The sequence below is a fragment of the Trichosurus vulpecula genome, chromosome 5 (assembly GCF_011100635.1).
Source record: "Trichosurus vulpecula isolate mTriVul1 chromosome 5, mTriVul1.pri, whole genome shotgun sequence".
NCBI lineage: Eukaryota > Metazoa > Chordata > Mammalia > Diprotodontia > Phalangeridae > Trichosurus > Trichosurus vulpecula.
In genome coordinates, this window is record NC_050577.1 from 157,749,874 (window position 1) to 157,763,915 (window position 14,042).

General features: G+C 33.5%; 1 protein-coding gene across 3 annotated transcripts in view; it reads right to left on the bottom strand.

Moving 5' to 3' along the window:
• CACNA2D1 (calcium voltage-gated channel auxiliary subunit alpha2delta 1) overlaps positions 1-14,042 on the bottom strand; it is a 676,615-nt gene that overhangs the window by 222,798 nt on the left and 439,775 nt on the right. The window lies entirely within an intron of this gene.

The following is a 14,042-nucleotide window of genomic DNA, read 5'->3' on the forward strand; positions in this document are numbered from 1 at the left end:
CTTTTTTGCAACTTTGTCTTAAGAGAGTGAGTGAGTGACCTAGAGCAGAAGTGTTCAACACAAGTCTCATGGGCCTCCCCAAGTACACTAGAATCAGATTAAAATGTAATTGGGAAATATTTAATAAAATAAATACAAATACAATAAAACACAGAAAGCATTACAATTACATAAGTCAATATGTGCTGCCAGGGATCCTTATGTATGGATTAGTGGGCTTTCTTGTTTGAGTCTGACAGCTCTGGCTTAGAGCACTCAGGAGTTTTAAATGACTTATCTAGTTTCACAAAGCCAGTAAATGTCAAAATAGGACTTAAAACTAAGGGCAGCTAGTTAGCACAGTCAATAGAGTGCTAGGCCTCAAGTCAAAATGACTCATCTTCCTGATTTTAAATTTAGCTTCAGACACTTATTAGTTGTATGATCCTGGGCAAGTCACTTAGCCCAGTTTGCCTCAGTTCCCTCATCTGTAAAATGAGCTGGAAAGGGAAACGTCAAACCACTTCAATATCTTTGCCAAGAAAACCACAAATGGGGTCACGAAAAGTGAGAAATGATTGAAATGGCCGAACAACAGTGACTTGAAGCCAGCTTTTCCTAGCTTTGAGGCCATTTCTCACCACTCACCACATTGTCTTTCTAGAATGTCTTTTTGTTTTGAGGGGGGAAGGCAAAGCAAGTGGTGTTAAGTGACTTGCCCAAGGTCACACAGCTAGCAAGTGTGTCAAATATCTGAGGTCACATTTGAACTCAGTTCCTCCTGACTTCAGGGCCAGTGTTCTACTCACTGCACCACCTAGCTGCCCCATTCTAGAATATCTTAAAGAAACTGGCCATAATTCAGAAGACATGTTTTAAGTCATGAATTTGCATTTAAACTAAAAGAAAAAGACTACACGCATTATTATTATTATTATTATTGCAACAGTGTGTGAAATTCTGATCTTGAAAAAAGGATCAACTTATAATTATTCTAGGTAGAATCTGTAGCTCATGTGCATATTCTGAATTTGTCATCTCTGAAAATATGGTTACATGAGTACATTATAATTTTATTCTTATGTTTTAATCCCAGAAACCAAGATATTTAAATGCAACGAATTAAAAAATAACAATGCTGTGTTCTTTAAGGATATAGGAAAAATATATCATATATTGAGGCATGTAGATTAAGTCTTGCCTTGAAAGAAAAGTAAATTATATGAAATAGAAAGTGTACCAGCTGATAGGTCCCATAAGAATCAGTACTCAAATTTTATGGATGCTACTCAGGGGAAATTAGACTTAATTAGGTATGGGGTAGGCATGTTGCTCCCATGAAAGAAGGGGTTGGCAACCTTTCAATCAGTGCTTTTCATGGCAATTTGGTAGAAACAGCAATTTTCTTTTTTTTTTTTTTGAAACAGCAATTTTCATTGCAAAGAAATGGACATTCCGTAACAGAGGTGTTACTTTCATTAAAATGATAATAATGAAAGAAATAGCTCAATATTTCAAAGATCTGTGACTTCTTCAATATGGTCTTTCTCTTTATTGATGCAGATTATAACTTTTCTATAACTTGGAAGACAGATCTTAGGAATCAATTGAATTTCTCTGACTCTTGGTAGGTAAATTTTCTGAAGACATATATATTAGATATAATCAAAGTCTTTCCAACTTCACCCATTCCAACTTGGTAGGAATTATTACACCTTACACTTAGCTATCAGATTCCTGGGGAACTTGGATTGACTTTCATGCTATGCTGAGAGGGATAGTAGTGGGTGGGAAGGGAGCTGGTGGAATCCTATAATTTAAATTAAGCAAATTGCTCACCTTTTTTTTAATTGTACAAATTTCTATAAACCTATTGATGTCAAGATAGCCTTAACATATGAATAACTAAATCACTTATATTTCATTATATTTAAAATGTTACAAAGTTCTAAGTGTGATAGGAATATCCATTAGAAGAATGAGTTAATGCCTTAGGCTACTTTCAATACTGAGTTTTCATTTTAAAACCTCACTCCCTCCAAAAAAAAATTAGATTTTTAAAGGACAAAATCAACAGCATTATGACTAAATAATATTTGGCCAAAAGGTAAGGATTTTCCATTGTAATGATAATTGAGATGTATACCAAAAAATAACATTTGGCACATTTGCATCCAGACAAATTAATTTCTACCTCATAGGATCAGAAAATTATGTAGCTAGAGCTTAAATTTGTCTGCATTGTCTCTCAAAAGACTTCTTCCTTTCCTAAAAGTTATTAGTTTGGAAGGTATATTCCCCTTTTGTGACATTTATATATGAGTGTTATCTATATCATGAAAAACTATTTTAAATGATTTATTCCTTAAACTGAAAATGTTTGAACAGAATTGACTAAACTACAAAATAGTTTTTCTTTAATTGTTTTTGCTTTTGCTATTAGAATAACATTAGAATTTCTGCATGTTGCCCTTCAGAATAAAAGCAACTGGGAGAGGAAGAAAAAGTTGTCAGTTAAAAAAAGGATTTTGAATAGAATCTGGAAAGATCATTTAAAAAAAAACAAAATCAACTTTAAAGCCTTTGTAACAATACCTTATCAATGTTGATTTATCCCTTCAACTTTCTGTATTTAATGGCCATTTTGTTTTAGAGAGATCTGATTTTATGGTCTTATAAATTATAAGTAGGGAATTAATATTATGAAACTAAGTATTTTTTCCCCAGAACTTACATTTTACCCATTTAAAACTACATGTAAGCCAAAAGGTTATTTTTTATGAAGAAATAAATTTGCAAAACCTATGAAAATGAAGAGTATATTCCAATATATTCATTATTTTTACATTATAATTTTATATTTATGATCATACATATCCTATTTTAAAATCAAATGTTATTTGCTAGTAAATAGAAGTATGTTATACAAATATCTGTGTAGGAAGATAATGAATATAAATGAATATTTTGCTCTTGGGTTGAGTTGTTTCTCTTCCATTCTACACTTATTAATCATGGTCAAATGATGTCAGTAGAAAGCAATTTGTGGTGCAGACTCAGTTTCAGGAAAGTTATCTCCTGCTAATCATATTATTAATTTTCTTTTCTCCACCTAATGATAAGCAATAGTATTTACTTTGCCCAGTCAGTCACAGTTTGTTTAAACGGATATTTACTACAAATGAATATATAAACTATAAATGGATATTTACTATAAAATAAATAAAATATATAATGAATACTTACTATAAAATTTATTATAAATGAGGGGGTTGTAATGAAACTTTTTTAACCTTTTGTCCATTTTCATTTTATTCTACAGCCTTAACCACTATCCTTCACCCCTTTTCTTGCCCAAACTTTTATCAATGCCATTTGATAAAAAAAATAAAAAACCATTACATATCTAATTCAGCTGCTCAAAATCAACATTTCGTGCTCCAAGTAGCATTTTAAAAATCTTACATGAATTCAAAGGATCAGATTAATACAAAGGGAGAAAAAGGTCAACTCTGTTAAGAGCTAGAATCACGATTAGCATGCTAATAATACTTCATAATAATATTTACTCCCATTTTCTTCCAATCACAGATCATGCAACAGAAGACACTCAGGATTGAAAGAAGGGAGGAAAGAAAACATTTCCTATTAATCATATAAAGTACAAACCCAAGAAGTATACCTGGGTTTACATCCCACCTGTGGTTCTCACAATCTGAGGGACCTAAATACATTATGTAACTTGGGCCTTGGTTTCTTCATCTGTAAAGTGGAAAAGTTGCACTAGATCTGAAGGTCTTACCCTTTTTTTGTTTGTCATGTGGCAATTTGGTGAAACCTACAGAGTCTTCTAAGTATAAAGTTTGAAAATGTATAAAATAAAATACATACTATTGTGAATGAAACAAGTATTTTGAAACAGTTATCAAAATGTTAAAAAAAAAACAACTTCACACATCCCAGATTAAAAATCCTTGAAAGATAACCTTTGAGGTCCATTCTGGTTCTAGATGTATGATGCTATGATACATGATTTTAAATTCCTGAGCCTATTTTTAGGCATATATATAAATGTATAATGCAGTTCTGTGAAAATTAATTATTTTTTAAATAACATTATACTGGAAAAAGTCAAAGTTTATAGAGACTCATGACCCCTACTCTCTATTTACCTCAAGGCTGTGTATAATGGGCAATTTAATTTTACTTTATCATATTCTTTTTGAATCTTCTAAAATTATTCAAAGAAAACAAAACATATTCAGGGTGATCCATTAAGTTCAATATGAATATTTTAGCCTGGTATAAAAATCTGCATGGTTTGTAAGTCTTGACAGCTTTTTTTTTTGTTTTTGTTTTAAGCTTTAAAAAAGTCAGCTTTATACTGTAAAAGCAGTACAAAACAATATGGTGCTGTTTGCTTGAGTCATTTTTTCCTGTTATAGAAATTCATAAGTATTTTTAATTGAAGAAAATACTTTAATATAGTTAATGGTTTGGAAAAATAATATTCCAAGTATTATAATATAGGGGATAAAAATATTTATTACCTTAGATATAGGTCCATGCTGTAGTTGGGCTTAAAAATGGAAGTTTATATATATCTTTAATTAAACTTTTTCATATGATTTCCACCTGTCATTATTCTTTGAATATAGATTAATTTATTTGAAGTTAATTTAACTAATATATTTTCTTCTTAGATTACTCGATAATTGGTTCAAAGAAGTTATTAAGTACCTATAATGTGCCTAAAGGAAAAATTGACGACAAAGATGTGGCTGAGGTTGAATTCAATTCATTCCAGTTTTAAAAAACCATTATTAAATAACTTAACCATGTATAAAACCCCGTCCTTTGACATCATGCAGTTTTTATCTTAGACGACTTATAATAAAATATGCAGATAAGGCATATGCTCAAAAACTACAATAAAAGTTCAATTTTGATTAAGCACATAGGAAAGCTTAACAAGCAACATATGATGTTCAGAGACCATATGACATTTTTCTGAGTTCTAATTCAGTCTCAGACACTTACTAGGCAGGTGACTCTGAGCAAGTCACTTAACATTTGCCTTGGTGTGTGTGTGTGTGTGTGTGTGTGTGTGTGTGTGTGTGTGTGTGTGTGTGTGAGAGAGAGAGAGAGAGAGAGAGAGAGAGAGAGAGAGAGAAATGGAGATGTTAAGTACCGAATTACAGCACATCACCCAAGGTTGTTGTGAAAACAAAATGGGATACTATTTTGTAAAGAAAGCACTTTGCAAACGTTAAATGCTAACTATTAATTTTATCACACATGCACCTTTGAAGTAGCATTTGACTGGAACGTGAAGGGAAAGAATTCCAATACGAAAATATTTTGCGTGTGCGTGTGTGTGTGTGTGTGTGTGTGTGTGTGTGTGTGTGTGTGTGGAGGGGACTGTCCATTCCAGGCATTGGGGCCAGGGTGGATGAAGGCACAAAGATAAGATGGAAAAGGGCAGAATTGGCTTAAGATGTGGTTGAAGAATTTCTCATTGTAGCCACCCTAGGGATCTTTGCCACAATAAATATATTTTCATTTTACTATGATTTGTTAGAAATTGTGCTCCATTTGCATGCCTTTCAAGCACTCAATGCTGCCTGCATATTGACAAGGTAGCTTTGGTATAGAATTCTAGAAGGGCATTAAGTTGGTTCTGTGCAATAAAGAACAGCAACAAAAATCTGCATCCCATTTTCATTTCTTTCCTCCAATACAATCTATATTCTAGTCTGGGGTTAGCAGATTTTTTTCCCCTTGGGAATATAAATTTGATGGAACAATTTTCTCAGCACATATTGAGTACCTACTATGTGCCAAGTGGGAGAAACCTCTTGAAAGGAAGCAACCCTTCAGCAGAAGCTATTTAGCTATGTTTCCTTTTGGGGAATGTACTTAGATGTAAAATTTGCCACTTAAAATACTGGTAGTTTCTTTTAAAGTCATTATTATTTAGAGACTTGAAAAATAGAAAGTAATTCAGTTTAATTCTAGCTTCCACTAGTTTTGACCTTGATTTTAATGGTCAATGTATTTTTAGTGAAGTATAAATAGATAAGCATTTTAGTTATCTTTGACAGTAACATGCAATCTGGAATAAATACTTGACTTGATCATTAGCTGTATTTGACATAATGACACAGTATATTAAAAACAAAGATGTAGTATTGGACATTTTCATCAGTAGTACAGGTTTGTCATTTCACAAGACTTTCTGTTGATAAAATGGGGCATACTGAAAAATTTGGCTGTTTAAACATATTTAAAATTTTAATTCAAAGCTCATAATAATTCTTTTCTACCAGTAGGACTGATAATATTTCCATAGCAGAGAATATGGTGGGAAATACATTGTTATTAATAAAACAGCATACTACATTTATTTTATTTCTGTATTTCTTTACTTCTTGGCACTTAGCACTTAAAAAACTGTTTTAACTATCTCCATTCCACATTTTCTGCCTATAAATTCTTTTAAAAGCAAGGTGGTAGAAGATAATTTTTTTAAAGTGAGGCAGTAGGTCAAATAACAATAGAAAATGTGACACATTGACCCAAGAGCTCCAATTCAAATAGATGACGAAGTTAACAAAATCAGGGAGCTCCACAGACACTCAACAGAACAAATAAGGAAGAAATAAATAAAGTACTTTTGGAGGATAATATTTTGGAATAAATGAGATCACAGATACAACTAATTTTTTATGCTTTTTGAAAACAGCATTTCATAAAAAGACTCTTTGGTAATAAGGTAAAAAGTCCCTATTTAAGTAATTCACCTTACTAACATCAAATGTGACAGATAACCTCAAAAGAATTATGAATTTCTCATGACCAACATTTCTTTCAAATAAGTTTTTATCTAGATAATTAGGGATTTTCAGTGTTCAAATTTCATTCCTGTAGTATCACATTCCTTGAGCTCCATAGGCTAATTAACATTTAAAAGAATAAGATTATCCACTGGAAGGAAGAGATGTTCCTATGAATATCAAATTATTTTGCTCTCTCTCAAATGAATACAGTGAAGGAGATGGAAAGCCAGTACTGAAAGCTACCACGAGATTGGAATATTTCAATGGATATATGTGAGCCCAAGGGCTTGGTATGTAGTAGGTGACAAATGGGTGTTTTTTGACTGAGTAATTGGTGATCTATTGAATAATGAATGGCATTTGGTTTCTAACATCTTATCAACCTCAATAACATCCAAACAGTGTTCTGTAGGGCTTTTCCAAATTCTACTTTGCAAACATATTCTTGATAACATGACTACATGAGGTGATAAAGGTCAATTGTTTGTCTTTATATATCTGTATAACTCATGTAATATATAAGAGATAATGAGAAAATTTTATCAATAAGTCATAAACCAGGTAATAAAAAGGATATTAAGTAAATTGTCTTTTAAATGCAGAATTGTTCTTATATCTAAATAGGCTTGTCAATAAAATACTTAAAATTCTAAGCCACAACTTTATTCATTCTAATTACAAATTTAGTGTAGAATTATACTTTTTATTTATTTAAAAACATGTCAAAAGATTATCTTAAATAAGCATTTAGCTTAACACAATTGCATCAAAGAAAAAAATAGATTTCTTAAAATTAGAAGCTAAAATTGCTACTCAAAGCTGAGATTTACAAATAAGCGATGGTTTGAATTTTTTTTGTGTGTCATATAAAAAATAATGGCTAAATGATATCCACAGATGACAAAACCCCTAAATTCAAATACTTGGAAATCATAAATAATCTTCTTTGGAAACTTATCACATTTAACTGTATATCATTATGTTTTTATTCTAAACTGTAAATAATATTATATTAAAACCGCAATTATAATTTTCTTTTGTCTACTTCAAAGAAGAAATGTGTTAATACTATTATTCTATATTACATCAAATAAATACTAAATAATTTTTGACATAGTGATAATATAATATCATTGATTTATTAAATTTATTTTTATTTATATGTAACAGTATAATATTAGTTAACCTTCCACCATATTGTGATAACATTTATGCTGTTGTACTGAGGCTTTGAAATATTATACTACTTCTGGCCACTGATCTCAAAATCAATTTCAAACTGAAAAAAGTTGAAAGCAAACTACAGAGCAGGAGTCAAAACCATTAATATTTTAAATTACTCAATAATAAATTTTTATGACATAAGCTCACATGAAGTTCACCTTGTTTTCAAGTACTTTATTCCTCTCTCTATATTCAGTAGATATGTTAGATCTCTGAAATAGCAGATGAACCATATCAGCATTAATTTAAATGTATTTGCCAATGGAATTCTCAGAAATCCACACAGCCAATATCTTAAGAACCTATGTATTTTTCAATTCAAGAAAATATTTAAATACTTTAAATATGGCTATGCCTGAAAATGACATTTCAAATCATATATTTTTTTTCTTTTAATAGTCTTCCAGAGCATGAGATTTTCCATAATAGTTTTACTACTGAAATGTAGGTGCTCTTATAACTAAAGGAGGTAGCTGTTCTCTTCCCTTTAATCCTTCAATTAAAGTGCACTTCCACATTTATTAAAGTCAGAATCCCTGAATAATCCTTTAAACCTGAATTGTTCTAATGCCGTGCTTGAAGAATACCAATAATTATGAAATTTGACTGATTCTATTGACACTTCTGATTTCATTCCTGTGTCATTTGCGGATGCAGCACATAGCATTGGATGTGAATTTTAAAGGAGTATAGGTCAGATGAGGTCTTCTTCTTGCTGATGAGATTTCAGGAGAATAGGAAGAATTCAAAATTAAGATAAATGGGACTAGAGAGGGTCCAAAACATTGCCTCCCTTTCCACCCCCTCCACCCACAATTGTTCAGACATTTGAAAGTGGGCATCACGTCTCCTTTAGGACATCAAGAAATGTGCTCTACTCTTTTCTTTTCCTTTTTAAAATGTTTTTTCTTTTTTATTAATGTACTCAGATCTTATGGAGCTTCAATGCACATTTTTATTCTGCAAACTGATTTAACACTGTGCTTTGCTGAACTGCAATGACCCTCTCCAAACTTGAAGGATTATTGTTTCCTCAACTAACTTGTCCTGAAGTAAAATAAACTTTCAATAAATGATGAATGGTATAGGTTGTAATAATTTTGGAGAGCATATTTCTTACTGGACAGGTCCTATTTTTACAAAATTTCAAGAGTTGTTCGTTTTCATTTCTGCCCTAGACACTGAAAGCAAAGCTTTTTTCCAAAATATTTTTTGGTTAGGCAGCAAGTGGTTAAGGTAGTATTATCTTCATTTAGCTTAGGATCCAGACATCACCAGATCAGTATGTGTATGCTCTGCTAGAAGTAAAGTGCTAGGCAAAAGCTCCACCTTTGAAAGGGATACAGGGGCCAACAGGGTTATATAAATTGGGTACTAATCTATAATTTGAAAACAAAACAAAACACTTTTCCCTCATTAGTGCCATGTGGCTCGGACCAGCTGAAGAACCTGTTCAGATCTTGTCTTGTCTACACTGTATTTCTCTCAGTGTCCTACACATAACAGGTTCTTTATAAGCATTTGCTGAATTGAAATGACAGTACGAACTGCTTTCCAAAAGAAGATGCCTGAAGGCTGATCACCAGAGAAGGAATCAGTGTAATTCTGAGGGGTGGGAGAATTACAACAGAACCATAATTCCTTAATTAGGGGAATATGTTCTAATTCTACACAATGCAAATGTTGGCAAGGAGAGAAGAATTAATAGATTATGAGCCTGGTGAAATAAATTCATGTTCTAACCAATGAAGCTTTAGTGAAATGGAAAATCAGTCAGTGTGAACTCAAGACTTGGGCATTTTCTGTAACTAGGCTGTCCTAGACTCCCTCATTGGTTCTGAATCCAAAAACCATGTGGGGTCAATCAGGGGCAATATCAAATGCAGTCCTTCTTTCTCATCAGTCAGGACTCAAGGCTTTTCTACCATACCCCAGAAATGAGGACCTTCATTCCTCATGCCGCTTTAAGCTTCTTTTTATGTGTTCTCTGCCCCCTCCATTATAATTTAAACTTCTTGAGGGCAGGGACTGTCTTTTGACTTGTATTTGTATTCCCAGAGTTTAGCACAGTGCCTGGCATAGAGAAGGTACTTAATAAATGCCTGTTGACTGACTATCTTTCTATTTCACCTTGTATCCCAGTGCCTGGTAGGCAAACCAGGGTACTATTCTTTACTACAAGACTCAAGGGTACCCTTTACTGTAATTCTAATTTCTAGGCAGTAAAGAAGGTGGGTCCTTATTGTCAGATGACGTTACTGCTTTAAAGCTTGCTAATGGTGAAGGGTTAGAATGTTTAAGGGGCAACTTCAAGTAGAGGTCCTATTTGGGTAGAAGTGGCTAATGAGTGTAATGGCCTAGATAGACCCTGGAATGTTGAAAAATATTCCCTTTGTGTCTCTGCAATGCTGATCTCTATGTCCAGAATAATTCCTCATCTTCATCTTTTGGAGCCACTGATTTCCTTGAAAACTCAGATTAGGCATCACCTTCTATATGTTGAAGTACTACCCTAGCTTCAAGGGCCTGCCCTCCCAAAAAGACCTCCTTAAAAGGGGACTATTTCACTTTTGTCTTTGTATCTCTAGCACTAGGCAAAGTGTCGAGCAGAGGCCATCTCCAGTTGTCCTAATCTATATCTTGCCCCTGGACTCAGACTCAACTGGCCAATTCTGGTTGGGCAATGCAGCTTCTTTCTTCCCTTTTTCCTTTCTTTCCCTTTTTCTTCCTCTCCCCTCTCCTCTCTCTCCTCCCCTCCTCTCCCTTTTCCCCTCCCTCCCCTCCCCCACCCCCTTCCTTTACCTCCTCCTTTCCCCTCCTCCAGCTCCTTTCCTGAGGCCAAAAACTAAATAAAATACTCCAAATATGTCCCAAACAGGACATCATGCAGTAGAACCATCATCTCCCTAGTTCTTGACACCACAGCTCTCTTAAAAGACCCTAAGATTACACGTTTTTTTTTTAATACAGCTAACATTTACACAGCAATTTAAGATTTACGGAGTGATATATGTATATGTTTAAAATATCATTTGATCATCACAACAATCATCTGAGATAGGTTTCATTGGTATACTCAGATGAGGAAATTGAATTTGGAGAGAGTTCAGTGAACTGGTAAAGGTTACATTTCTAGGAAGCTGATGAAATAGGATTTGAACTCAGGTCTTCTTGACTCCAAGTCTAGGACTCTATCCACTCTGCTATTTGTCTGCAATTTCCTGGCTGACATATCATATGAATAATTCACAACTGACCTTGCAGTCCACTAAAACACCAAGATTTTTCTTCAAACAAATTGTTATCTAACTATACCTCCTGCCTTGGTCTTTCGAAGATTTTTTTTGAATGTGAGCATAAGATTTGGGTCTTATTCAATTTCATTTTATAAAACAGAGTCCCAGTTTCTAGCCTATCAAGATATTTTTAAATCTATTCAACTGAGAAGTAAAACATTAAAACACTACATAAATTCTACTATTCTTATTATACAATGCAATGGCCATCCCTTCTATTTTGTGTGGTCTGAAAATCTGATAATTATGTCACATATACCTCTATCCAAGGCAGACATAAATATACTGAGCAGCATGGGACTAAACATAGATTGCTAGGATATTATACTGAATATTTTCTTTCAAGCCAACTGTGAATCATTAATACTTTTTAAATCTAATCATTCAAAAACTTCTCAATCCAGCTAAATGTATTGTCATCCAGCTCACATTTCTTCAGATGGAACTAGCACTCAACTGTGGACCAACTTTCACTCCCCAGCACCAACATTCCTGCCAATGCTCCCTTCTCCTTTCCCTTCTTGGCCAAACACTGAATCCCCATTCCCTCCTCAACCAGAAGAAACCCCAAATCTCTTCTTTGTTCTGACCAGTAGACCCCCTATCCCTTCCTGAGAGCGTAGTAGTAGGCCTCTCCAATGAGGCGGCACCCCATTGTATACAAAGGACTCTCCAGTCTTGTCATTTGCTCTGTTCCTGAACTGTTAGGGCCATTAAGTTTTTCCATTCGCCTTTCATATGAACTCTCCTTTATGTGTCTTCCCCAATTATACCCTATTCTCCTTGAGATAGAGGAATGGATAATTTTTATATTTGTATTACCAGTCAGTCGTATGGTACTTCGTAAATAATGAGGGCTTAATATATTCTATTAATTCATTGATTCACTCATCTTTCCCCACCAAAATAGCATGAGATAATATAAAATGCAAAATGGATAATTTTGATTACATTAAATCGAAAAGTTTTTGCACAAAGCCATTGCAACAATGGAAGGGAAGCAGAAATCTGGGAAACATTTTTTACAGCCAGTGTCTCTGATAAAGGCTTTATTTCTAAAACATAGAGAAATGAGTCAAATTTATAAAAATACAAGTTATTCTGCAATTGGTAAATGGTCAAAGGATATAAACAGGCAGTTTTCAGATGAAGAAATTAAAGCTATCTATAATCATATGAAAAAATGCTCTAAATCACTACTGATTAGAGAAATGCAAATCAAAGCAACTCTGAGGCACCACATCACACCTATCAGATTGGCTAATGTGACAAAATAGGAAAAGAAGATGTGAGAGAAGATGTGGGAGAAGTGTAACACTAATGCATTGTTGGTGGAGTTGTGAACTTATCCAGCCATTCTGGAAAGCAATTTGGATCTATGCCCAAAAGGCTATAAAACTGGGCATATACTCTTTGACCCACCAATACTACTTCTATGTCCGTATCCCAAAGAGATCATAAAAATGGGAAAAGGACTCATATATACAAAAATATTTATAGCAGCTTTTTTTGCGGGGGCCAAGAATTGGAAGTTGAGGGGATGCCCATAAATTGGGTAATGTCTGTACAAGTTGTGATATATGAATGTGATGGAATACTATTGTTCTGTAAGAATTGATAAGCAGGCACACTTCAGAAAAACCTGGAAAGATTTCGATGAATTGATGCTGAGTGAAGTGAGCAGAACCAAGAGATCATTATACATAGTAACAGCAACATTGTGCGATGATTAACTTTGATAGACTTAGCTCTTCTCAGCAACACAAGTATCTAAGACATCTCCAAAAGACTCGTGGTAGAAAAATCTGTCCACATCCAGAAAAAGAAATATGGAATGTGAATGCAGATTGAAGCATACTATTTGTTCTCTCTCTCTTTCTCTCGCTTCTTCTTTCTTGTGGTTTTTCCCATTGGTTCTACTTTTTCTTTACATCATGTCTTCTATGAAAATAAGTTTAATAGGAATGTATATGTATAGTCTATATCAGACTGCACACTGTCTTTGGGAGGGGGAGAAAATTTAGAACTCAAAGTCTCATGGAAGTGAATGTTGAAAACAAAAAATAAATAAATGTTTTTGAAAAATAGTGTGAGATACTTTGCTAAATGTTATACCAAAATCAGTGTAAATTACACTAGCACAGAGTAGGTGCTTAAAATTTTTTTATTGACTATGGTATTGACAAGATAATAGCATAGCACAAATACAATATAGAACCAGGTATGGTTTCTAACTAGTAACTTATTTCTGTGGAGAAATAAAAAAATAAAACCAAACCAAAAAAAATGTATCACATCAAACCAATAGCATTTAGAATCCAGTCTGGAAATGAGCAATAAGAACTAGTTTTCCATGGCAAAAGAAGGAATATATGAGCATTTTTTGGTTCAACTTTCAAGGGGCCTTCTAAGATACTATAGCAAAGTCTTGCTAGTTCTCTTCATAATGTTTTTCCGGATGGCATTTGGGGCAACCCTGAGTATCAAAGCTTGAATGTGGGCCTTACACTATAAGTGCCAGGCAATATCTACAGAAAGACCATCAAAGAAGGTTCCTAGAAGCATGTTATCAGGACACTACCTTCTATAAAATGGACAGTCACTTTCCCCTCATTATTGATAAAGTACTGAAACAAAATAAAAATACTTAAAGCTCCATAGCACAAAATGCCTAAATGATTTTGGAAACAGATTGTTCACTGTT